The 25424-nt window shown below is 37.0% G+C and overlaps 1 long non-coding RNA gene across 1 annotated transcript in view; it reads left to right on the top strand.

Annotated features, from left to right (window-relative positions):
• The window catches only part of LOC308191289, a 179652-nt gene extending 154980 nt beyond the window's left edge, over positions 1-24672 (top strand). The window contains exon 4 of the long non-coding RNA XR_013947865.1: positions 24421-24672. This is a non-coding gene — a long non-coding RNA (uncharacterized lncRNA). The remainder of the gene's footprint in view (positions 1-24420) is intronic.
• Positions 24673-25424: the final 752 nt, after the last annotated feature.

Below are 25424 nucleotides of genomic sequence, written 5' to 3'. Positions count from 1 at the left end.
GCACCCATTGCTTTCAGTGTAGTCTTCAACAGTCCATTGTATCGTTCAACTTTTCCAGAGGCTGGTGCATGATAGGGGATGTGATACACCCACTCAATACCATGTTCTTTGGCCCAAGTGTCTATAAGGTTGTTTCGGAAATGAGTCCCGTTGTCTGACTCAATTCTCTCTGGGGTGCCATGTCGCCATAAGACTTGCTTTTCAAGGCCCAGGATAGTGTTCCGGGTGGTGGCATGGGGCACAGGATATGTTTCCAGCCATCCGGTGGTTGCTTCCACCATTGTAAGTACGTGGCGCTTGCCGTTGCGGGTTTGAGGGAGTGTGATGTAATCAATCTGCCAGGCCTCTCCATATTTATATTTCAGCCATCATCCTCCATACCAAAGAGGTTTTGACCGTTTGGCTTGCTTGATCGCAGCACATGTTTCACAGTCATGAATAACCTGTGCTATAGTGTCCATGGTCAGGTCCACCCCTCGATCACGAGCCCATCTGTAGGTTGCATCTCTACCTTGATGGCCTGAGGTGTCATGGGCCCATCGGGCTATAAATAATTCACCTTTATGTTGCCAGTCCAGGTCCACCTGAGCCACTTCAATCTTAGCAGCTTGATCCACCTGCTGGTTGTTTTGGTGTTCTTCAGTAGCCCGATTCTTGGGCACATGAGCATCTACATGGCGTACCTTTACAACCAGGTTCTCTACCCGGGCAGCAATATCTTGCCACAATGCCGCAGCCCAGATGGGCTTGCCCCTGCGCTGCCAGTTGTTCTGCTTCCATTGCTGTAACCACCCCCACAGGGCATTTGCTACCATCCATGAATCAGTATAGAGATAGAGAACTGGCCACTTTTCTCGTTCAGCAATATCTAAAGCCAGCTGAATGGCTTTTACTTCTGCAAACTGACTCGATTCACCTTCTCCCTCAGCAGCTTCTGCAACTCGTCGTGTAGGACTCCATACAGCAGCTTTCCATCTCCGATGCTCTCCCACAATACGACAGGACCCGTCAGTGAACAAGGCATATTTCTTCTCATTTTCCGGTAGCTTGTTGTACAGGGGGGCTTCTTCAGCACGAACCACCTCCTCCTCTGGTGATATCCCAAAGTATTTGCCTTCTGGCCAGTCCATAATCACCTCCAAGATTCCTGGGCGACTGGGGTTTCCTATTCGAGCCCGCTGAGTAATCAGTGCAACCCACTTGCTCCATGTAGCATCAGTTGCATGATGCGTAGAGGGGACCCTTCCTTTGAACATCCAGCCTAGTACCGGCAGTCGGGGTGCCAGGAGGAGCTGCGCTTCAGTACCGACCACTTCCGAAGCAGATCGAACTCCTTCATATGCTGCCAATATCTCCTTTTCAGTTGGAGTATAGCGGGCTTCAGATCCTCTGTATCCCCGACTCCAAAACCCCAGGGGTCGACCTCGAGTTTCCCCAGGTTCTTTCTGCCAGAGGCTCCAGGTGGGACCATTCTCTCCGGCTGCGGTGTAGAGCACATTCTTTACATCTGGTCCTGTTCGGACTGGCCCGAGGGCTACTGCATGAACTATTTCCTGCTTAATTTGTTCAAAGGCTTGTCGTTGCTCAGGGCCCCATTCAAAAGCATTCTTCTTACGGGTTACTTGGTAGAGCGGGTTTACAATCAGACTGTAATTTGGAATATGCATTCTCCAAAACCCCACGACACCTTTTTTTCAAGCATTCTGCCAGCTTTTTAGGATTTTGCAGTTGTTCAGGGGTGAATGTCCAAAACACTGGAGGTGACCACTGCTCTAGAAACCTGCCCATATCCTCCCACACTCCCTGCCACTCGCAACTATCCCGCCTCAAGACAGATCTCCGGATGAGATTCCTAAGTAGTTGTTTAACCCTCCACAAAATCTGAAGCGCATTCAGGAGACATAACAACAAGAGCAGGCTGGTCTGAGTATCCCAAGGATATTCAACATCTCGGAGAACCACCGTAACTAGCTCGGGGGATAAGAGGGTGGTGGTGAAGGAGAAAGGGAGAGTGAACAGGTAGGGAAACATGTCTTCCCCTGTCCCCTTCACAGATTGGCTCCCTGACGAAAACAGGCAATAGGTGTAATTGCTAATAGTTTCCGAGATATGGGTTCCAAAGTATAGAGTCGACGTCAGTGCTGAGTACAAATACCAGGTTAAAGTCGTGACCAGATATTTCATCATTTCATAAGCCATTGCTACACCGCACAGTACCATAACAATCTTAAACCAGGGCCCGGAAAGGATAAACAGTGCAACAGGGAGCACATACAGAAAGTAACGCACCATAAAACTCAATTTGGAATACAGGTACAGCAGACTGGAGATTAAGGCAATCAACATCGTGACTAGCAACTATTAAGCAGGTCCAATACTTATACCAATTTTAGTTTAACACACTCTGGTCAGATTTGTCGATATCTCAACCCGTAAGTGCCCCACGTTGGGCGCCAAAAGGACTGTTGTGGTTTAACCCGGCTGGCAGCTAAACACCACACAGCCGTTCGCTCACCCTCCCCCCTCCCTCTCTGGGATGGGGAAGAGAAACGGGAAAGTGAAGCCTGTGAGTTGAGATAAAGACAGTTTATTAAGACAGGAAAATAATAATAACAATACTAATAATAATAGTGATAATGGTAATAGTATTAACAATAATAATGTGTAAGAAAACAAGTGATGCACAATGCAATTGCTCACCACCCGCTGACCGATGCCCAGCCTATTCCCGAGCAGCCGGCCCCCCCACCCCGGCCAGCCACCCCTATATATTGTTTAGCATGACGTCAGATGGTATGGAATACCCCTTTGGCCAGTTTGGGTCAGCTGTCCTGGGTCTGTCCCCTCCCAGCTCCTGCTGCACCCCCAGCCTGCTCGCTGGCAGGACAGAGCAAGAAGCCGAAAAGTCCTTGGCCTGGTGTAAACACTGCTCTGCAACAATTAAAACATCAGCATGTTATCAGCGCTCTTCTCATCCTAATCCAAAACATAGCACCCTACCAGCTACTATGAGCTACTTAACTCTGTCCTAACTGGAACCAGGACAAGGAATAATACACATATTTTCTAATTTTGCTATTTTTTTTTTCAAAATAATTTCAACAGTAATTTCACTAATCCTTCTATGTAGTCTTTTTTTTTTTCCTAAATGTTATTAAATAGGAAACTGTAAATGGAATCATAAGGTAACAAGGGCAATGACATAGATGTCATGAGATCAGTGTATATGGGCAAAATGACTGAGTTACTTTTGTGTTCCTTACTCCTGTTGGGGAAAAATGTTCTCATTTGTTTGGTTTAGAAGCTTTAAATTTTTGTGGTGAATAGAACTTATTTGGTAAAATATTTGAGAAGCTATCGTGAGTGAGACAGAATAAACGACAACCTGTAGCAGATACTGGGGATTAGTTAAGAGCTATTTAGAGTTTTTATCCTGCTTGATTATGTCCCACACTCATTCCCTCACTATATTCACAAGTCTTTATTCCCAGGTCTTGGGTTTCACTGCTGCTCCAGGAAGGTCAAGCAGTTTGTCAGTTTGTGCTGTGGCACTGCTTACTGTCACCTGTCTGGAATTAGTGGCCAAGGTCTCTGGGTGTTCCCTGGCATTTATTTCCACCCAATACCCTCTTCTCAAGGATCTTTCTCCACTTCTGTTTTTGCTGTTATTGTTGTTTTCCCCCAGGGCATTGGTGGCCAAGGTCCCCAGGCATTCACTGGCATTTTTTTTTCCACCCAATACTTTGATTTCCAGGATCTTCATTGACTTCTGCAGTCTTTCCTTCAGGCAGGGTCTTCATCTCTCTGAGACCACTTCCTTTTATTGGGAACTGTTCTTTTTCACAGTCCCCAGCTTCCCAACCTAAATAGCCCTTGTGCAGAAGCACAAGACATGATTAGCCTCTTGATTGACAGTTCTGCTTCATGTCTCTTTATTAACTGAAGGATTCAGGACATGCCATTTTGCTTTAATTCAAGTGTATCAAAATTTAAAAATGGCCTGTAATGGTTGGACCTGGAAAGTAGAAGGATTCTGGCTGAGAGTTAAGTTGATTTTTGGACATTCTTCCATCTGTATACTTGCACTGAATTATCTGCTGCCTGTTGAACCTACTTTTCTGCCTAAAACAGAAGCTTGGTTGTTTCTGGAGAGAAAAGCATAGACTTCTATGCAGAATGATAATCCTAACTACTGAAAGAATTTTCCTATACTTGGTATTTATGATCATTGCTCCAGACATAAAATTACTAGCAGATCTCTTTTGTATAGATTTTTCTTTCTGAATGGACTAAATATATCAATATGGAGTTCCTTTGTCTGTATAGATTCAATACATCTGTTTGTGTTGTGTGGTTACAACACCAAATTTTTGAAAGGTAGTTGTCATCCATAACCAAGACATTAGAGAACCTCATATCGACAGTCTTACCAGTGAGGGAAGGACTTGGCCATACAGAATGTATCAAAATGCTTAGATCTTCATCCCAGGGTAAACTTTAAAGCAGAATAAATTTGAGTTGGCTATAGCAAAAATAAAATCACAGGTAAGGAAAACATGATTTCCCTACCACAAATGTCACTTCAAAATAAGGTTCTCTATTTCTTGGAAACCCCTCCTGAGGAATCTGTCTAAGAAAAAATAGGTGCTGAAACTTGGAAGGTGTAAGTTAATGATTTGCACTATCACTGATTTATATCTTACAGTTCCTCTTTGAGCAATTTACACCCTCTTAGAATCTGTTAGACTTCAGCTGAGTGGTTATAAGTGTTCTGTGTAGAAACATAACTAGGTTTGTCTCCACTAGAAATCAGGATTGTTAAGACAGCTAGACATTGCAGAGTATGCAAAATGATACAACAGTCACCTCAGCTTTGTAATTAATACAGACGGGGATGTGTTATGTTCAAGTATTATGTAAACTTTTCACGAGTTAAGATTACTCTGGTTAACAGGTAAAATGCGGCTGCAGAATATTCCTTACCTAATTACTGCATGAAACTTAACAAAGATTGATTGTATTGTCTTGTTTTATTTGTTTTCTCTTTATGTCTTTTCTTCTTAATGAAGAAAAACCCACCATGTTTCTGCAAAGCACTGGAGATTCCTATAAGAACTCATAGGAGATGCATAGTCAATGACCATTACTTTGGGAACACCATGATGTGACAGATGCTGAGTCTGCTACAGGGAAAACTGGGATCAGAGACTGAGAACAGCCTGACAAGGTTATTATGTATTGAGGCTACTCTGTGCCTAGTCCTATGGAGTTTAGTGCAATTGTGTTTGCCCCTTAATTTATGGTTATATACCTCAAAACCTAACTCAGTTTTCCCATTGAATATTCTGACTGCTTAAAAAGACTGTTTTACATAGGAGTGATATGTCTATATATCACACTGCTAAATAGAAAAATAAACATTAATTGTCCTCAACATTTCATCACTTGTGCAGTATAACTTCTTTCCATACATACATATTTGCTTTTTCATACATATATTCTGGTATAAAAATATATATTGACTTTTCTTGTAAAATTTCAGAAATCTGTCTTCCATCTTCAGGAAAGAAATACATGACTGTTACTATGATAAAGTCTTCGGGCTTCTCTCAATATGATTGCTTAAGATAATACACAGTTCATTGCTGTATCCTCATTGCATCCACTATCTGCTGCCAAGAGTTTTTTTCCTTTGGTCATCCAGGCTATATAAAGTTATATAACTTTTTTTTTTTCTTTTAAATGGCTGTTATCTGTGAACACTAGTGAAAGAATTGAAAGCATTGACCTGATGAATAATTTGGTTAATCAGATTGCATTTCTGCAATTTAGATTATTTATAGTAGTAAAGAAAAACAAGGAATGTACATCTACCTCCTTCTATATATTATTGCTTTAGAGTACATGGAATCTGCTAGAATCAATGATACCCTCATGACAGATTTTTTTTTTAATTATTTTTTATTGTTATTTTTAACAAATTCATGCCATACTGGTTTAGTGAAGAAATGTTTAATAATTTTGCTGAAGGGGACCTCTCAATCACCAGAAAACAAGGAAATACATAGAACAACAAAAACAACAACAACAAAAAAAACCACTAGTGTTCAGTCAGAAAACAAAAGAAAACAAAAGCTTAGAAAAATATTGTTAACAGGTGAAATGTGCTGTATATCTGCTGGTCCTTGGTATAATAAAGAAGTAATAGCATTGTAATCAGGGAAGGGTTTCAAATAAATCTTCTCTAGGAATATGCAATCTACTGATAGCATTATATTCTGTTATTCAGATTTAGGGTTCATAATTACAGAGATTCTATAAAGAAAGCTAAGTGTTTTCTGACTAAACATTGCTGGGGTTTTGTGGTTTCTATGTACATTGCAGAAACAAGGTCTTATAATTTTGGAATTTTCTACACAAGTTTTTTCTTTTTTTCTCTAGCCATCCTTAATATGTGAATAGTTTGGCTGACACTAAAAGGCAAAAACTACTTTATATAAAACACTTTTAATATAAAGTTTGCTTCTATTTCTTATTAATTACTGTGAAAACATTTAATCAGGAATTAATGCACAAAATAAAATTAAACGAAACCAAACAGACAAAATAAACAAACAAAAACCACTTCATATTCTTGTATATCATTTTGAATTGTACCTTAGATGAAAATAAAAATAAAAGGATACCTATTTGCAATCACTTCAGTGATGTAGATATAAATCTAGAAAAACTGCAGATATAAAACTGATGTATATTACACCCAAAGTCTAGCACAATGTTTATGAAACCCCTCCTATTCATTTCAGTAATTCTTTTCTGGAAAATCAATATTTCTTAAAAAAAAAAAAAAAGTTATTAAAATAAAAAATTTTAAGCTATGTCAAAACAATTTTCTCTATTTAGTCATCAGTTAAGAATGCTTTAATATTACTGACATGACTTCTGCGAAAAACTGAGAAAAAAAAAAAACTGATTCTTCACCAGCTAAATTAACTCAGAAAAAAAAAAAAAACAACAGATTTGAACTCTACCAAATAATTATTGTTATTTTTATCATCAAATTAAGTCAATATTTCAATTTTGTTTCTACTTTAAAAATATTTTACAGAAGCAAAGCACTGGCAATTATGCCATCTATAATTGTAATTGTCATTTATAATGCATCTTCCCTGAAGTCGTTCTTGTGAATGGAGTGTAAAGAATTAAGTTTAAACTGGTAGCAGTGCAGAGGTTCAGGACATTATCTATAGAAAGAAACAAGTGCTAAATTCCTTATCTTAATTACAATTGCTTTGGGATTCCCTAAGCAAAGTGCTCAGTGCTCAAATATCTCCAGTAGTTTAACTGCTTTCATTTTCTTAAATGCCAAGATACCACCTCTGTGTTAGGAAGTCCCTGAGCTACGAACCCTTGGAGAATATAATGGAAGAACAGTGCTATAAACTTGTCCTGTTCTGCTTTTCCCTAGACATGCTATCGGCCCGTGCCTGAGACACTGGCCTGGATGGATTTTTAGTCTGATTTAGCACAGCCATTCTTACATTCTTTTTCTTCCTGCATGTTCATAATCTCCTGGGTCTTCCACCTGTGCATCTTCACTTTTGTTTTTAACCTATATAAGAAACAACTTGAACTAGTTGTCTCTGGAGCTTGGACAGGTAGCAGCTCTCACAATAGCACACAGTGAAAACCCTTTGTCTTGGCAGAAAAGATGTCCCACATGAAATGTTGAGGGCAGAGAGTGTTTTTATAGATTCAGATCGTACTTTTAAAGACCTGAAGTCAACTGCTTAAGTTTCTGTCTTTGTTGTTGTTGTTTTAAACTAAATAACAGAGAAGTCCACGTTAAATCTACAGTTTTGCTCATTACAATGTGCCTTAGCTTTTGACAATTTTGTCAAGTTTGCAAGTTCGCATAGTCAAAGATAATGAAAGCAGTTAACATTTTTTTTAACCTTTCTTGCATTGTCTTTCAGTAGCCTGATATTTGATTTCCTTAAATACATGAACTATGAACCGTGACCATGTCTTGCCACTGGGATACTTCAAATTATACCAGTGAAAAACAAGCTTGATATTGCTAATGCACTTTAAAAGTGCTTTCCTTTACACTGTCTTCCTATGAACTTTCTTTTTATGAAGTACCACAGAACTCTTTTTTTTCAAAACACCTATGAATTGTTTTCTGCATCTTTTGCATTATTTTTAGTCCAGTTTTGTTGCTTTTCTCCAACCATTCATAATTTCACAGCTCAAGGACAGCCCCAAGGGAAACGATATATTTCTGTCCCATATTAGTCTAATTCACCCATGGAAAGTAGCGTAAATGAGAGGGGGAGAAAAATAGCCTTAAATTTCCAGTTTGACATCCAATCCTTTATTTTTGTAACACCATGTTACAATGCCTTACAACGTATATGAGTATGAAATATTTCTGACCTCAGTATGAGGCCTATAATTCCTTAACATATCCTGTTTCAGAAGTAGTTCTGTTGTTATACGGAGTTGGTAATTTCCTATCCATCAAAAATTCTTTTTTTGTTTGACTGTAGAAAACACATTAATTTCAATGAGAAATCCTATCAATGAGAAATGTAGTAAAAGAAGTATTCCTGAAGGATGGTTATTCTCTGTCTTTTTTTCTGTTCTGCTTTTGGTTTATTATATCAGTAGATTTTATTTTGGGTGACAGGTCACTAAAAAAAGAAAATGTCTTTACATCATACAATTGTGAGCAAGAATTGCCAGCATTTTCTGCTGTTTCAAGCTAACAAATTCTAATTGCAGATTTGGTTAGTGTTGGTCTAACATGCTATAAAGAATAGTACAAAGAGTCTCAAAGACTAGAGATAAACTTTCCCCCAAATTTTCATGCAAAAGTAATTACAGTACAATTAATTAAATAAAGTAATGGATGAATAGTTATTACATCTAAATTTGGGTTACAATAATTTTGGGGAAAAGAGAAAAGAAAAGAAATTTCTACTAATTTAATTTGGAAAAAAATCGTATATAAATGAACTCAGTGACACTGTTATCCCTCATTATATTGAAGAGGTATTGTTTTGATGATATCACTTTTATACAAACTACAGCCTTAAATAATTAATATTCACATTTACTTACCTTAGTTTTTCCTTGTTTGACATGAGTGAACAAGAACTCAGAATTTTACAAGCTCAAAATCTTTTAGCAGAAGACAAAATTTGCTTCCTAATTGTTGCAAGTTCCTGTTTTCTGTTGTTGTTGATGATGCTTATCATAGAATATGGAATTAGGTGAAGCCACCAGGACATATTGCTAACAAATTTCTTTTATGGTCTTGTACTACACTCTATTAAAAAAAAAAAAAAAAAGTTGATGATTTGTGTACTCCATCACATTCACATTTCTATAGATTGTTCATTATTTTGCTGATTAGAAGAACGTGATCAGGAAATAAGCAGCAAATGGAGTGACATTGGAGTCACCATCCCTGGGAGTGTTTAAGGACAGATTGGATACGATATTTAGGAACATGGTTTAATAGGTGATATTGGTGGTAGGGGGGTGGTTGGACCACATGATCTTGGAGGTCTTTTCCAACCTTAATGATTCTATGATTCTATGAAATAATGAACTTAGATAAAAGTTCACACTATTCAGTTATCCTTATAAAGACTATTGTTAGTAATTTTAAATCTCAGCCTTTATCACTGTCGAAATTTTAAAACAAAATAACTGCAGTATTTGAAAACAATTGCACAAAGACCGTGAAAATCATCAGCTTAAACTGCAAAGGTTTTGCTGTAATAACCTGTACCTGGTTGGAGTAGTGCTTCTCAAACAAATGCTTGTCAAGCTAAAATAAAGTTGTAAAAGGCAAACATTATCAAGAAAAGCACGTTTACTTCAGCAATAAATGTAGACCCTAAATTGTAAAAATATTTAAGCATTCAAATGTTGCAAAGTGATTTTAATCTGTTCAGCAAGAACTCTTCATGTCTTTAAAACTATTCATGTGTTTACTTTGTTGAATTGGGATCATAACATAAATAAAAGAAATTTTGAAATAAAATTTTAAACTAAAAAAAACCATTGGACAAGTAATACTAATATAGAATTTTTTAAAGATCTTTAAATGTTTTTAGCCCTAAAGTCAGCTGTCTAGTTTTGCCATGTCACATAAAAAGAATCTAGATTTCAAAATTTATTTGTAAAATACTCTAACATTGTCAAAAATATATATCTTGTCCCCAGGGTCTTTTACAGCCATGAAGCGATTCTGAGAAATGTCCTGAGAAGCGCAGAATGTGATTAGCCCACAAGGCAATTTGGGTTCTGCTCAGACTTCTGCTCTGCATACAAAGACAATCAATGAGGGTAAAATTAAAAGATGTTTTGAATACTAATATTTGTATAAATATTATCAAGAAAGCCTTCCTGTAAAAAGACATTTCAGTAAAACAACAAAAACAATAACATTCATTCTTTTAGCAACATTCATATGGAAGAAAGAAGGGAAATATATAACTTTATCAGTTACCTTGAAAAATAGGGCGATATTTATTTATTCTCTAGCAGAGACGGAGAACTACTTAAAAATAGAAAAGGCAGGAAACATGAATATGATTTTTTTTTTCCATCTGGATAAAGGCCTGAGATGGAAAGGTGGGTGATATTTTAGGGAAGTAATGGTAGGGAGCTAGATCAAAGTAGCTTGTGAAGTCTCCAATAAATTGGGTAATTTGTGATAGGAGATTTAAAACAGTTAAGACTGGTTTAAAAATAACTGTAATGGTAGATTTAACGTTGATGGGAGGGACTTAGAAATAATTAGGAAGGTGGCATGGGAGGGACTTAGAAATAATTAGGAAGGTGGCCAAAATTAAATGAGTGGTGTGATCAGGCAACCACTAATCAGCCTTAACTTTGCTTCTCTATCCATTTACACTCAGGGTAAAGCCTATCCATGTCTGAAAGATTTATAACCTTCTGGGATCCTCAGAGCACTGCCGTAGTATAAATAAAGACATGTAATCTGCTACATTATATATATATATATTATATATATATATAATATATGTATACTCATCATATATATATTATTATTATTATATATATACATTATATATACATAATATATAATGAATACAAAGAAAACTTTATATATATATATAAAGTATATATATATAAGTATATATATATAAAGTTTTCTTTGTATTCATTAGGAGAGCAAAGTCAGATTTTGACTGTGAACACAGCTGCCATTACTACAAATGAAAGTTTTACTCTGATTTCAAAATCAGGTCTTTAATTCTTGATAGGAAAATCATTAAAAATCTGTGATAATATTTTCATAAAAAATATTTATGTTGAAAGGACTGTGATATAAAATTATTCACAAAATGTCAACTGAAATATTCTTGTTGGCTTCAGTCTGTGAGGAATTTAGCATTACACACAAATCCTTTTTCTTCACATGCTTTGATTAAAAAGCCTGACTTAAGTTTAAAATAATTTAGACTAATCTAAATTCTAGCAACTTCAGCCTCTTAGTTTTTCTTCTGAATATATGTAACACCATAGCAACAAGCATGGTGTTACATACCATACAAAAACAACTCCTTTTGTGAAAGCAGAAAAATGATTTTTTTCTACTGAATCATTTTTTCATTTCATTTTCATCATTTTTAAATCATTTTTTCTACTACTGAAGCGGTAGTGCAAATATAAGTGTTTGGCAATAGGTACATTAGTGCAAATGACCACACACGTTATCTACTTAAAAGGCATTGCTCGTTATTAGCCAAACACAAATACTGCAATTCATATTTTGATTTTTGATTACAAAATTACAACACTACATAGTGGCCTTCCTCTGGTGCTGAATACCCACAGCAAACACAAGCCACAGGAAAGCTGTCACAGGACAGGAAGAAGATCACATCAGAACTTTTCTCCAGTGCCTCTTCCAACAGTATGGTGGAGAGGCGGGTATGTTATACTGCTAAGATGTATGTTTGCATGTCATTGCTCCCTATTGATCCACTATGGCTGTGTATGCTAACATTATCAGAGTGGCAGAGCATAATACGTAACAAAGTGCATAATACTGCAAAGTAATGCAGAACTGTAATATGGCTCACTGTTATGACAGGGATTCACTTCCTATCCTAAAGGCAATATTATTTGTGACAACAGCAGTGAAATCAAGAAAATGTGCACTAATCAAAACATATAAAATAACCACTGTGTAATGGCCAAAGAAATTCTGCCCTGTCAGCCCCACTATTTCTCACTGTAGCTGTGTTGTAATGTAGAAGCGTGCCTAATTTAAAGTCATCTGATAAATCAAATCAGCCAGAGTGGTGATTGGTTCTTTTTACTGTAAAAAGATGTCAAACAGCATAACTCAAGGTCCTTGTGTTTGCCTCAGTTCTGCCATGCTCCTTCCCCAATCTCTTCTATAGAAAGTGGAGAAAAAAAATAATTGACATTCTCATATCAGCAGATTCCCATTGCAAAGGAGAGTTCCTTTCTCCACCTCATTAAGGAAATCCTTTTTAGATTGGCATCCTTCCCATTAGTTAATGCCCTTAGAGACCGGGAGAAATAGAGATCATTGTCCACTGCTTAGCGATTTCTTCAGATGAAAAGCAATACTTTTTTTTTGAGTGTGTGTGTGTTTCTATCACTGACATAGTAGTCATCAAGTGAAAAAAAAAACGGGAACTGAGCAACAGGAATTTTTTCTCCTTTCAAAGTGTTTCAAATACAAAAATACAATCTTTTTTTTCTTTTTTTTTCTTTTGTTTTCTTTTTCTTTTTTTCTTCCCCAGATCTTTCTCTTGCTGCAGGTTAGCTCTAAGGCTTTGTACCATGGACAAAACACTTTCATCGTGTGGCAAGCTGTGGAGTGTGAACCTGAAGTGATTTCTTTAGTCAGTGCCAAAACATGGCTGAATTTCTTTTTCATCCTGGTCTTAGGCAAGGTCCACCAAAACTGCCACATTCTAATGGTGAAATAAAGAAAATAATTTCTTCAAAATCAAACTTGCCCATCCAGAAAAGTCAAAAGCATTTTCACTGGAAAGTTATGTCTAGCTCTTGTCTCCAATGCTATATTTTTGTTTATAAAATATTATAATTTATGTTTATAAAATATGCATGATAGTATCGAAACCTTCATATTAGAACGTGTGAGTTTTAGTTCTCCAGACTTGTCAAGGGGGTTGGTTTAGTTTTTCATTTATACAGATCTGTATGAGCGAGTCTCATTAAATGAATGCATTGTTCTGCGTGCAAATCAGAGAACACAGAGCTGTTAGTTTTTATGGACTCTTGCAGTTTAGCTTAAGAATACAGTACCATGCTTGCTAAATTATATTGTCTATGCAAGAACTGCAAATGTTCATTTTGCATGTCATTTGTTGCAGTTGATCTGAAATATCACCTAGTCTTGTTTTTGCATAGCAGTAATATAAATAATTCCCCTCTGATAGTTGATCTACAAACTTATGATTCTTTTATTGGCACGTCAGAAGATCTTGGCCAGCCTTTCAGTAAGGTCTGGGAATATTATTGGATAAGACCTCCCTTTTCCTTTTCTTTCACATTTTAGGTATTCTTTAAACACACGATCTTATTCAATCAAACCTGCAGCATATCATTATGAATATCAAAGTACAGAAGGTTTTTCTTTCCCAGAATTTAGTCTGAAAAAGATTGTCAGCTGCAAAAACCAGTAGAATAGATGAGTTTTCTGCAATAAAACATTTATTTCTCAAAGCTAGACAATTTGGGATGACCTTTGCACTTATCAGTAAAAAGGAATATCAGTCACCTAGCCTGATCCAGAGATAAAGGTTGCTATTTTCTCCTTATGTTATCATGCTCATTTTGGAAAACATAGCAGCAATAAGAATACAACAACAAAAAGAAAAAAGGAAGGAAGGAAGGAAGGAAGGAAGGAAGGAAGGAAGGAAGGAAGGAAGGAAGGAAGGAAGGAAGGAAGGAAGGAAGGAAGGAAGGAAGGAAGGAAGGAAGGAAGGAAGGAAAGGGAGGAGAAAAAGAAAAAGAAAGAAAAAGGAAGGAAGGAAGGAAGGAAGGAAGGAAGAAAGAAAGGAAGAAAGAAAGAGAAAGAAAGAAAGAGAAAGAAAGAAAGAAAGAAAGAAAGAAAGAAAGAAAGAAAGAAAGAAAGAAAGAAAGAAAGAAAAGAAAGAAAGAAAAAGAAAGAAAGAAAGAAAGAAAGAAAGAAAGAAAGAAAGAAAGAAAGAAAGAAAAAGAAAGAAAGAAAGAAAGAAAGAAAGAAAGAAAAAGAAAGAAGGAAAGAAAGAAAGAAAGAAAGAAAGAAAGAAAGAAAGAAAGAAAGAAAGAAAGAAAGAAAGAAAGAAAGAAAGAGAAAGAAAGAAAGAAAGAAAGAAAGGAAGGAAAAGAAAGAAAGAAAGAGAAAGAAAGAAAGAAAGAAAGAAAGAAAGAAAGAAAGAAAGAAAGAAAGAAAGAAAGAAAGAAAGAAAGAAAGAAAGAAAGAAAGAAAGAAAAGATTATAACCAGAAGAAAAAGAGTCTATCCGACATCAATAAGTTTGTAAACAAGCTCAGGTGAAAAGGTGGACTATACATTTTCAGCAGCTACATATTCAAAGTTCTTCCCTTTCTCCCTTTTGAAAAAGCTCTGGAAATGGTAATCTTCCTATTGTTTTGCTTTATACATAGATTTACTTCTCTTTTGGACATTAATTTTACAGAACTGCTCTTAGAGGCCATATCAAATCACATGAGGAAAAAAAAAAAAAAGGTAGAAGAAATCTGAGTTGTCTTGAGATTATTTTCCCTTGTGCTATTTTAGTGCCTCTCACATAACTGCAGTGATCAAGTTGTCTCCACTCTCCAAATGAAGGATGTGTTTTCTCTGATTCTTTTTTAAATCATTTTGGAAGTCCTTTATGAGTACAATACGAAATGACTGATATGTGTGACAGCTCCTGAAACCTTGAAACTTGGTGGGACTTGCATTGTTGTAATATTCAGTGTGCTATTTCATGATCCTGCACTCCACAAACTATCAATCATTGTGAGCAATATATAATTAAGAGAATATATATATATATAAGAGAATTAAGAGAATATATATATATATATATTTACCTCAAGGAAACATAAAACACTTAAAAGTAATTGCTAGGGATATGACATTTTAAATAGAGCTGCTGTCTCAGATGCTAAGAGTTCAACTGTAAAATAAGTAAAGGATAATAATAAAAACAAAGCAAAAGCAAAACTAAATACCATGGCACTGCCTTCTGGCAAAGATACAAAAATATTGCATAATTACAAATCCATAATTTATAAGAAGCTGTGTAATGTCATAATTCTGGAGTCTATATTTTAAATCTGATGACACACCTTCTAGAAACTTTGGAGGGCTTAGCTGCAAATTATCCTTCAATAACACAAAAGATTATATTTAATACCAGTACAAGCAGAGTGTCATGAGGTGAACAAAGCAAAGCAGAGTGCATTTATCACTTTTCCCATGGGAACAAAAGTAAGATAGGAAGTTGACATTCCACTGCTCTCATACTGTTGGTGATACAACTCTTTCTGTCATTCTAGTGGTGGAAATGAGACATAAAGTATTTCAGCAAAATGTCTGCATAAAACTGGGATATGTTTATTGCTTAGCTGTATGTTTCCTGCTCTGACACTGGCCTAGACACTACCTTCTGACATGGGCCAGAGCTGAGGGAGATTCAAGAGATGGCAGTGCAAAATATCCCATCACTCCTGTGATAATGTTGTTGCTCACAGAAATCTGTTATAAGTCATAACTCTTTAAAGAAGCCTTGAGGGTGTTCAAGAAAAAGGTTTAAGGATGTTTTCCTCAGAACTGGAGTATAGGGCGTATAGGGTGATGTAACTGTGTTTATCTTACCTTTATTCTAAACAAAGTGTTGAAAAGCAGTGCAAGAGAATCTAGATTTGGAATTGCAATATGAAGAACCAACCATGTTAGGTAGAATACAACTTTTGGTGAGGTATCCTCCCCCTCTACTCTGCCCTGGTCAGGCCTCACCTGGAGTACTGTGTCCAGTTCTGGGCTCCCCAGTACAAAAAAGACAGGGATCTCCTGGAAAGAGTCCAGTGGAGGGCCACAAAGATGATACGGGGCCTGGAGCATCTTCCCTATGAAGAAAGGCTGAGAGACCTGGTTCTGTTCAGCCTGGAGAAGAGAAGACTGAGAGGGGATCTCATCAATGTGTATAAATACCTGAGGTGTGGGAGACAGAGGGATTTGGCCAGCCTCTTCTTAGTAGTTTGTGGGGACAAGACAAGGGGTAATGGCCACAAGATGGAGCATAGGAAGTTCCGCACCAACATGAGAGAGAACTTCTTCACGGTGAGGGTGATGGAGCACTGGAACAGGCTGCCAAGGGAGGTTGTGGAGTCTCCTTCTTTGGAGATATTCAACGCCCGTCTGGATGCCTGCCCGGGCAGCCTGCTCTAAGGAACCTGCTTTGGCAGGGGGGTTGGACCCCATGATCTTTCGAGGTCCCTTCCAACCCCTACAATTCTGTGATTCTGTGATTTCCAATTGTTCATTCTGAGCACCATTTATCTCATTTAATTTTAGTTGGCTAAAGTACGGACATAAATCATTTTAGGCTCATTCCACAACCTGTAGAGAGAACAAAGACCGCTGTGAGGATGCTGTTTATTTGGACAACTTAGATCTCTACATTAGGATGAGATGAAGTGTGCTCTAGACACCACTGACTTAGTCTCAGTGTTGCAAAGGGGCCTTGGGTGACAATAAAATGCAGAGATCTGCAATCCAGACATCTTCATTCAGTAAGATGAATGGCGCTCTTAGCGTCTGGTTATCATGCAAAGAGAGGGAGAGGGGGACTGGAGCAATCTCCAATGCACTCCAAGATGTTTTTAAAGTTGTGTTCTTTCTGTGATATCTTTATCTTTTCCCTCTCAGGAGAAGCTTAATTTACCCCACTCTGGTTCACTGTGCTTGCAAGGCCCCTTGCTTTGCTTTTGTTGTGCTACATTTGTCTGTCAGCTTTGAGAGCTCCCTAGGGTCATATTTCCAGTTCTTGAAGTTCGGGCCTCAGTCATTTTCCTGTTTATTGTTCATCCTCCCACAGCATAGATCTACTATGTCATTGGAGTAAAAATCCATTTCTACAAAAATATGTTGTCCCTATAACATACAAACTGTTATGCTAACAGGTGTGAGTAGGTATTCAGAATAAACTGGCATTTGTATTCCAGGAATAAGAACAATAAGGTCTACATAAAATTCTCACCTAGCAGTTAAGCTCTGTTCCTATTGTCAGTAAGCCACCACCTACAAAAATAAATGCTGTCTTGGGTGAACCTCTTAACCTGCAGATAGCAAGCCAACCCCATGAAAGACCAAATGCCAAAGGGTACACATTTTTAGAGGTAAAATTAATGTCGTTCATCTGGTGCTGAGCAGTACCAAAGAAGTCATCCTTATGTTTAATTCGACATGCTGTTATGGGAAAGAAACAAGGTAATGTGTGGACTATGTACCTGCCTCAATTATTTATTTATTTATTTATTTTTCTGCATTAGCTAGGGAAATGATGGCTCTTGGAATCTGATTTGACTATAAGGTTAAAATACTGCTGGAACTTGGCCATGAGTAGATTGGTTTAGTGAGGAGAATCTCACATTTGAATCTATTGTATTGCACAGAAAGATACAAAATCATCGGTGTTTTTCCGGGAAAAAAAAAAAAAAAGAAAAAAAAAAGGTATAATTAATTTTAATTTTTTTTTTCCTATTTCTATTTTATATGATTTTTTTTCTTACTGGAGAAGTTCATTAGGGAAAATTAATATATATTTATACGTATACGTATACGTATACATATACATATACATACTGTACGATAACAGTATCCAACTCCACAGGATCTGGAACTACTTACGTGCTGACATTTTGTTGAATCTCTTAAGTGCTGGGTTTCTTTGCTCTTCCTTTCTTATTCCCTTTCCTGCCTCATTATAGCGGCCGAGGGATATAGCCTTAAGAGAAAGGAGTAGTGATAAAGTACGAATTGTGGACTATGTTTGAAGGCTATGAAAAACACAGCCAAACTATTCTTCCTGACTGAAAGACATTATGAATTTATCACCTATTCTTTTACAGAGAAGAATCTGTGAACTGTTCCTCTTTCTCATAAGACAAATCCATAGCCGATGTTGACAGAAACTAAGTTAGAAAGCATTGGCCTCTAGTCATCAAGCCTTCAGTGAGTAATTCAGATAAATAATTTTGAAATCTGAAGTCACTCAAACTATTAACCTGCCTGTAGTCTTTCTTCTAATTTGGGAAGTGTGGCTGCATATCTAATTCAAAAGATATTTCTTCTCCTGTTATAGATCAACCAGAAAGGGCTTTAACAAAACATGGAATGCAGAATTTTTTGGCACATTAATGAATACCTGTTCATATTCTCCACTGAATGCTTATTTTCAAAATTAAAAATTTTGAACCAATAAGATAAACCCTGCTATTGCCCTGAAAACTCCACATCTTTATGCACCCAAATATGGTTTCAATTCCTTCATTTTCTTGCTAACAGGCTTCCTCTACTCACATGTTTTCCGTCTTTCCCCCACCACCTTTCTATAGTAGAAAGATTATTTATGTCTCTTTTTATTTAAAACTCTTTTTAATCTAAAATTATACTTTTAATGACATCTTCTAAAATTATTAGCTTTTTTTTTTTCTTTTTTTTTTTTTCCCTGAGGTTTGCCTAGCAGGTAACTAGAAATAACAATAATAATAATAATAATAATAAAGAGAGAGCGAGCTTTTTGGTAACACTAGAACTCTTTCTGAAATGCAGAAAGGCAACTCTAGCATTTACCAAAAATCCCCATATGATCGTAACCAGATTTCACTGATGAGCACTGAACTTGTTCTTTCTCACCCCACTTGGAGGGGGCAGTCAGGCCAGACTGCTTGAAGTGGAGCTCTCCAAGTGATGGTTTATTTTATAAGAAATCCTTCTAAGTAAAATGGAAGTTTTGATATTTCCTTAGGACTATTGTGGTGATTGGCAGCTGTGTAGATACAAAATGGAAAAGAAGTGGCCTGGGACAATCTGGTCAAGAAGGAAGAAGCTCTTGTTCAGTATAATTATACTTATATGAAATTTTCCTGTCGGAATAGAAAAATTCTCTAGAAGTACTTAATAATTACTCCTCCTGAGGTTTCCATGTTTGAAAAGGGATTCTGAAGCTGGAGAGAACAGGCAGGAGAAAAGAAAAAAGATGAAAGTAATGAAGATGAGGAAAAGAAAGGTAGGAAGCAGAAAACATGCAGAAAACATGCAGGTTTGAAAGTGAATAATAATTTTCCACTGAGTAAGAAGAAGCTAATATTTTATGAACAGGGTGGAGACTGGTGAGGAACAGAGTGTAAACAGGGATTATAATGCCATTCTTCCAACCCAGGGAAACACCTATTTACCTCACATCAAAAACATGCTCTGCAAGCTGCCAGACCTTCAGCGTCATATACTCACAGGCTGTAGATTCTGCCTTGTAGAGGATGTCCTCCTCATGTAATCACAGAAATGATCATTTTAAGTGTTTCCGTGATCCCTCCACTTACACTGCAGGAATGTGCCATGGGCCAGAACAGTAGCACAGCAGTCCTGTGGGCAAGATGTGATGTGCACCCACAGGTTCCAGGAATGAGACTGCAGAAACATATCTGAGTCCCAATAGTTTTAGAAGACACAGTAAGGGATGCCACGAGTTTGACATTACCAAGCCACAGCTGATGGCTTACTGGTCCAAATGCCAGCCTGAAACTGAACACCTGGAAGCCCCAGTCTTTGCCCAACCCATGAACTGTTCCTGCAGTTTCTACTTCTCTCATTTCCCAGAAAGGATTGTGTAACAACTACATGAAGATTTCAACCTTATAAATTTTTAGTAGGGTGAAGGAAGCAGGAAAAATAGCAAATGCCTCTCTCTAGTATCCTGCACTTTCATGTCTACCTAAATCAGCAGTTCCTATGCACATATACAGCACATTCTGTACTACTACCAAGCATTTAAATACACCACAAAATAGACAATAAACATTAACACAGTCCTGTTTATAGTTGCTGTGCAATACGACATAAAACTAGAGTTAATTCTGCCACAGTTCATTTTTTTCTTTAAAGATTGGTTAAGAAAGAGTAAAATAAAGCAGTGTTCTGGTGTTTGCTGATACAACAACTACAGTAAGCTGAAAAGTTCTGTTTGTCCTCTCCTTCAATTATAGGCAAAGAAAATGAAATTTGAAAATAAATAAATAAATAAATAAATCCCTCTCAGATTAGAATAACATTTGGATGTCAAAGTCAAAGCATTTAAAATCTCTGTAGGATAAGCAGACCCTCTGCTGAGAGTCTATGGCTCTTTCCAGGGGGGAAAGAAGCAACAAATACTTTAAAAACTCAGTTTGGCAGATTACTTCACCTGTAAGTATCTTATTATGATTATAATAATATATATATATTCTATTCTATATTCTATATTCTATATTCTATATTCTATATTCTATATTCTATATTCTATATTCTATATTCTATATTCTGTACATAATCATATATAATTATGCTATATAACTATCTCATATATATATGATATATATATTATATATATAAAGTATATAAAATTAAGATATATATATATTATCATATATAATTATTATTATAATAAGATCCTTACAGGTTTTTGAGACTTTTAAGAATTTTTAAGATTGCTTGATTCTTCTCTTATGTCTATCAAGGTCAATCCAAAGCAGGTTTTTATTCCTATTCAAGCTAAGTAAGTTTCAATGGCTTGTCTGACTTATCAACCTAAAGATAAGGTTCTTTTCCATAAATAAATAAATAATTTCCATAAATAAATAAATAAATAAAAAGTAAGTAAGTAAGTAAAAAGAAGAAAAAGATAGTCTTTACTGTTTTATAATTATAATATTCTATTTCAGAACAAAAGGATTTTATTATGGTCAAAGAGAAGGAAGGAAGCAGGGCATCAGTGGAGATTTGTTGTAACACATGCAAGACAAATATATGAAAAGAAACTCTTTAAAATAAGATAAAGATAACAAAGAACAAAAATCAATTCAGAAGTGATCTGTTAAGAATGGTTAAGGAAATATTAATACAGGAATAACAAATTAGAAAGCTAAATTAAAAGAAAGAGAATTATAATTTGCATAGCATGAAAAACAAGTATTCTTTTATCCTGGCACACACTTCATAATATTGTTTTTTCTCTCATATCAAAGATCAATTTTCTCATTACTTAGAGGGGAATTAAATTTTAAGTTATCTCTGTATCTACTCAATCTTCTTTTTTTACAATTTTTTTGTGTGAGAGTTTCCAAGTCAAACGCCTAGCTACACTGAAGTTAATTAAATGTATTCATTGTTTTTAACAATATGATTATTCCATTTACCTTTGTCCCACAGAGAAAAACAACTTTGCACTAGTAAATTATTTTGTGCAGAATAAAATGAGACAGAATTTAAGGGACAGAGTAATCAAGACTGAATTGTCATTATTAAAGTGCTGTATAGTACAGAAACCATCTTATGCTATATTATATTGCACTGTCGGAAATCCATTAAATAGATTTGTATATTGGCATATATTCCTACAGCAGTCAATAAATACTGAATACTCAGCACTTCTCAGTAGTAGCTCAGCAAGTTTAAGTATTAAGCCCCTGATTCCCACACCAAGAGACAATATTGCAAGTCCTTGTCTTATTGGAAGGCATTAGATTACATACGTGAATTCCTTCTTGCTGGGATTTGCACCATTCTGGACAGCTATTAGCATATTTGTTATGCTATTTGGTTGGTTGGTTGGTTTTGCTTGCTTGTTTTGTTTTGTTTTGTTTTGCTCTGCTCTGTTTTCTTTATTTCTGATGACTACAAATGTTCCATTATGAGTGCCATGTTCAGAACAGTGTTCTGATATCGTGGGATATTTTCTCTCCAAGTGTTTTTAGTGAGCTATTGAATTGTGAATGAGATGGATTCAGTTGTTTAGCACCTCGGATCAAATCCAAACTGATCCTGTCATCATTTTACTCTGACAGAAGAGTTGGTTGGACCTACCCATACACCTTTACTGCTTCCCACCAGATTGACTGTAAGAGAAAAATCTGGGGTGAGTTGCAGAAAAGCAGAAAGATTCATGAGTGAACCTTACACTGATATAAATATCAGAAAGTGTAAGTGAAAAAAAAAAAGAAAAGAAAAAGAAAGAGAGAAAGAGAGAGAGAGAGAGAAAGAAAGAAAGAAAAGAAAGAAAGAAAAAGAAAAAGAAAGTTTCTATCAAAAAATGTCTTTTTTGGTGACATAAATATGTATCAATGCTTTATTTATTTATTTATTTCCCCTGGGTTGTGAACAGGACTTTTGGTGTTATATTTGAGGATAAGAGGGCTATGGATCTGCAATTGTATCCACTGGAAGTGAGAATTAGATGGGTATTTTAGCTGGTATATTTGCACAGCTGTATAAGATATCTCGCTGAACAGAGCACTGCCATCACTCCCTGAACATTCCACTGAAGAAGTGGATACTTCTTCCTGCTCTCTTTGGCCAGCTGCAGTGCCATCCTTGCTTGAAGCATATAGCACCCATTCACAAACAAAAAGCTTGTTTTTGCTTCAACCTATTCTATTACATACAAAAATTTTATATGTAAAAGAATAAGTTGAAGCAAATTTGCACTTTAAATTATTTTAAAATATCTTGGAAAAGCTAGGAAACAAAACATTAAAAAGCATTATATCCCAAGCATTAAAATCAAGCAAAATATATCAACACAAACACATAAATGAATCAAACATTTCCTTCGCTCACAGGGCAAAACATGTTAACAAGTGGAAAAATATTTCAATCACATTGCAAAAAAGCTTTCAGGGATTGCTTCTTCTTTGAAAGTACTTTTGAAAAACAAACCAACAAACAAACAAACAAACAAAACACAGACTTTAGTCTCCAAAGTTTATCCATTAAAAATTTATGCAACTTCCAAAATGGCTGAAATAAGACAAGCTGCAAAAATAGCAAGCAAATGATTCATTTCCAAGGGAATGAAGGCTTGGCAGGTTTTCATTTGTTTGTTTGTTTGTTTCAATTTTTTTTTTTTTGGTAAAGCTAAAAGTGGAAATTGCATCCAGCACTTCTGTTCCAACTCTGCTGCAGATCATACTGTGATACTGAGGTAGTCTCTTAAATGTTCTTGTAGTCAGCACATATTTCTGTGGTAAACTACAAAAAAAAAAAATAATCTAGAACTAGTTACTCCTGGCAACACTGTGCAACTGAAAAATAGAGTCTGTTTTGTCTGAAAGACAAGTAGCGAGGTGTCTGAGATTCAAAGAAAAAAGGGAAAGCTATTTTGCTGGATAGGGGAAGAGCTGTATTTGGTGGATAGGGGAAGAGCAACTGACATCCTCTACGTGGACTTGTGCGAAGTATTTGACACTGTACCACATTACATCCTTGTCTCTAAACTGGAGAGACACAGATTTGATGGATGGACCACTTGGTGGGTAAGGAATTGTTTGGACAGTTGCACTCAGAGTTGAGGTTAACAGCTCAATGCCCAAGTGGAGATCAGTAATGAATGGTGTTACCCAGGGGTCAGTATTGGGACAGGTGCTGTTTAACATCTTTAGCGGTAACATGGAGAGTGGGATTGAGTGCACCCTCAGCAAGTTTGCCAAAGACACCAAATTGTGTGGTGCGGTTGACAGGCTGGAGGGAAAGGATGCCATCCAGAGGAACCTTGACAGGCTTGAGAGGTGGGCCTGTATGAACCTCATGAAGTTCAAGTGCAAGATGCAAGGCCTGCGTCTGGGCTGGGTCAATCCTAAGCACAAATACAGGCTGGGTGGAGAATGGATTGAGACCAGCCCTAAGGAGAAGAATTTGGGGGTGGTGGTTGATGAGAAGCTCAACATGAGCCAGTGATGTGCTCTTGCAGCCCAGAAAGCCAACCACATCCTGGGCTACATCAAAAGCAGCATGGCCAGCAGGTTGAGGGTGGTGATTGTCCCCCTCTACTCTGCTCTCACGAGACCCCACCTGGAGCACTGCGTTCAGCTCTGGGGCTCCCAGCACAAGAAGGACATGGAAGATTTAGAACAAGACCAGAGGAGGGCCACAGAGATGATCAAGGGGCTAGAACACCTCTAAAGACAAGCTGATAGAGTTTGGGTTGTTCAGCCTGGGGAAGAGAAGGCTCCTGGGAAACCTTATAGCAGCCTTCCAGTACCTCCAGCACTACACTTTGTCAGGAAGTGTAGTGATAGGACAAGGGGAAATGGCTTTAAACTAAAAGAGAGTAGATTTAGAGTAAAGAAGAAATTCTTTCCCGTGAGGGTGGTGAGACACTGGCACAGGTTGCCCAGAGAAGCTGTGGATGCCCCATCCCTGGAGGTGTTCAAGGCCAGGCTAGATGGAGCTTTGAGCAACCTTGTCTAGTGGGAGATGTCCCTGCCCATGGCAGGGGGTTAGAACTAGATGATCTTTAAGGTCCTTTACAACCCAAACCACTCTATAATTGTATGATTGTATGATTTTATGATTATTTTTTTTCCAAAATTGAAGTGTTCCCCCCACCACCACCACCCCCTTGGTTGCAGAGAATAGCTAATAATTTGACAGACATTTCAACTAAACTAAAACAAAGAAAAATCTTTGTTGTTTGCTGTGAGATTTTAGAAGGACTGCCAATATGTTACAGAACTGCACCCCCTCACCCTTGAGAATGAAATAAGTTAGGCTGCATGCCATGAAATACAGAAAACATAATCCTTGCCTTAGGGAATTTACAGTTTAATACAAGAGACCAAAAGTTACAAACAACTTTTTTATTTTATGCATTTTTGTTATTTCTCTCAATCCAAGGTGTCCCAGCCAAAGATCAAGACCTCTGTTTCCAGTGTGTATACGCAGCAAGGCTATGATTGGTGTAATTCTACCCAGTTTAGTTGAATCGACTGTTTAAATCGTGGCAATTTCCTAAACTTTGTTAATATCACCCCTATCCCGGTGGCACAGACACTGGTGGACTAAGACACCCGTGAAACCCACAGAGTACAAGCCATGCCCCTGGCAGCTGTGAGTGCCTTATGCACCCTGCACCAGTGAAGCATTTGGACAGCACGAGGTCATTTTTGTCACCACAACCAGCAGCAACCTGCCTGTTGCCACCGTTTAATGCCACGTGGACTGCATGGAGACAACACGACGTGGTTGCGACTCTAGTCAGAGATGCACGCAATGCTGTTTCTGTGCTCCATAGTGGCCAACCACTCCACCCAGGTGGTATCAGGTGTTTCCCTGTCACCTAGAAGATGTGC

Source organism: Anser brachyrhynchus (genome assembly GCF_964034855.1).
Source record: "Anser brachyrhynchus genome assembly, chromosome: 2".
Classification (NCBI taxonomy): domain Eukaryota; kingdom Metazoa; phylum Chordata; class Aves; order Anseriformes; family Anatidae; genus Anser; species Anser brachyrhynchus.
This window is presented reverse-complemented; position numbering and strand designations above follow the sequence as displayed.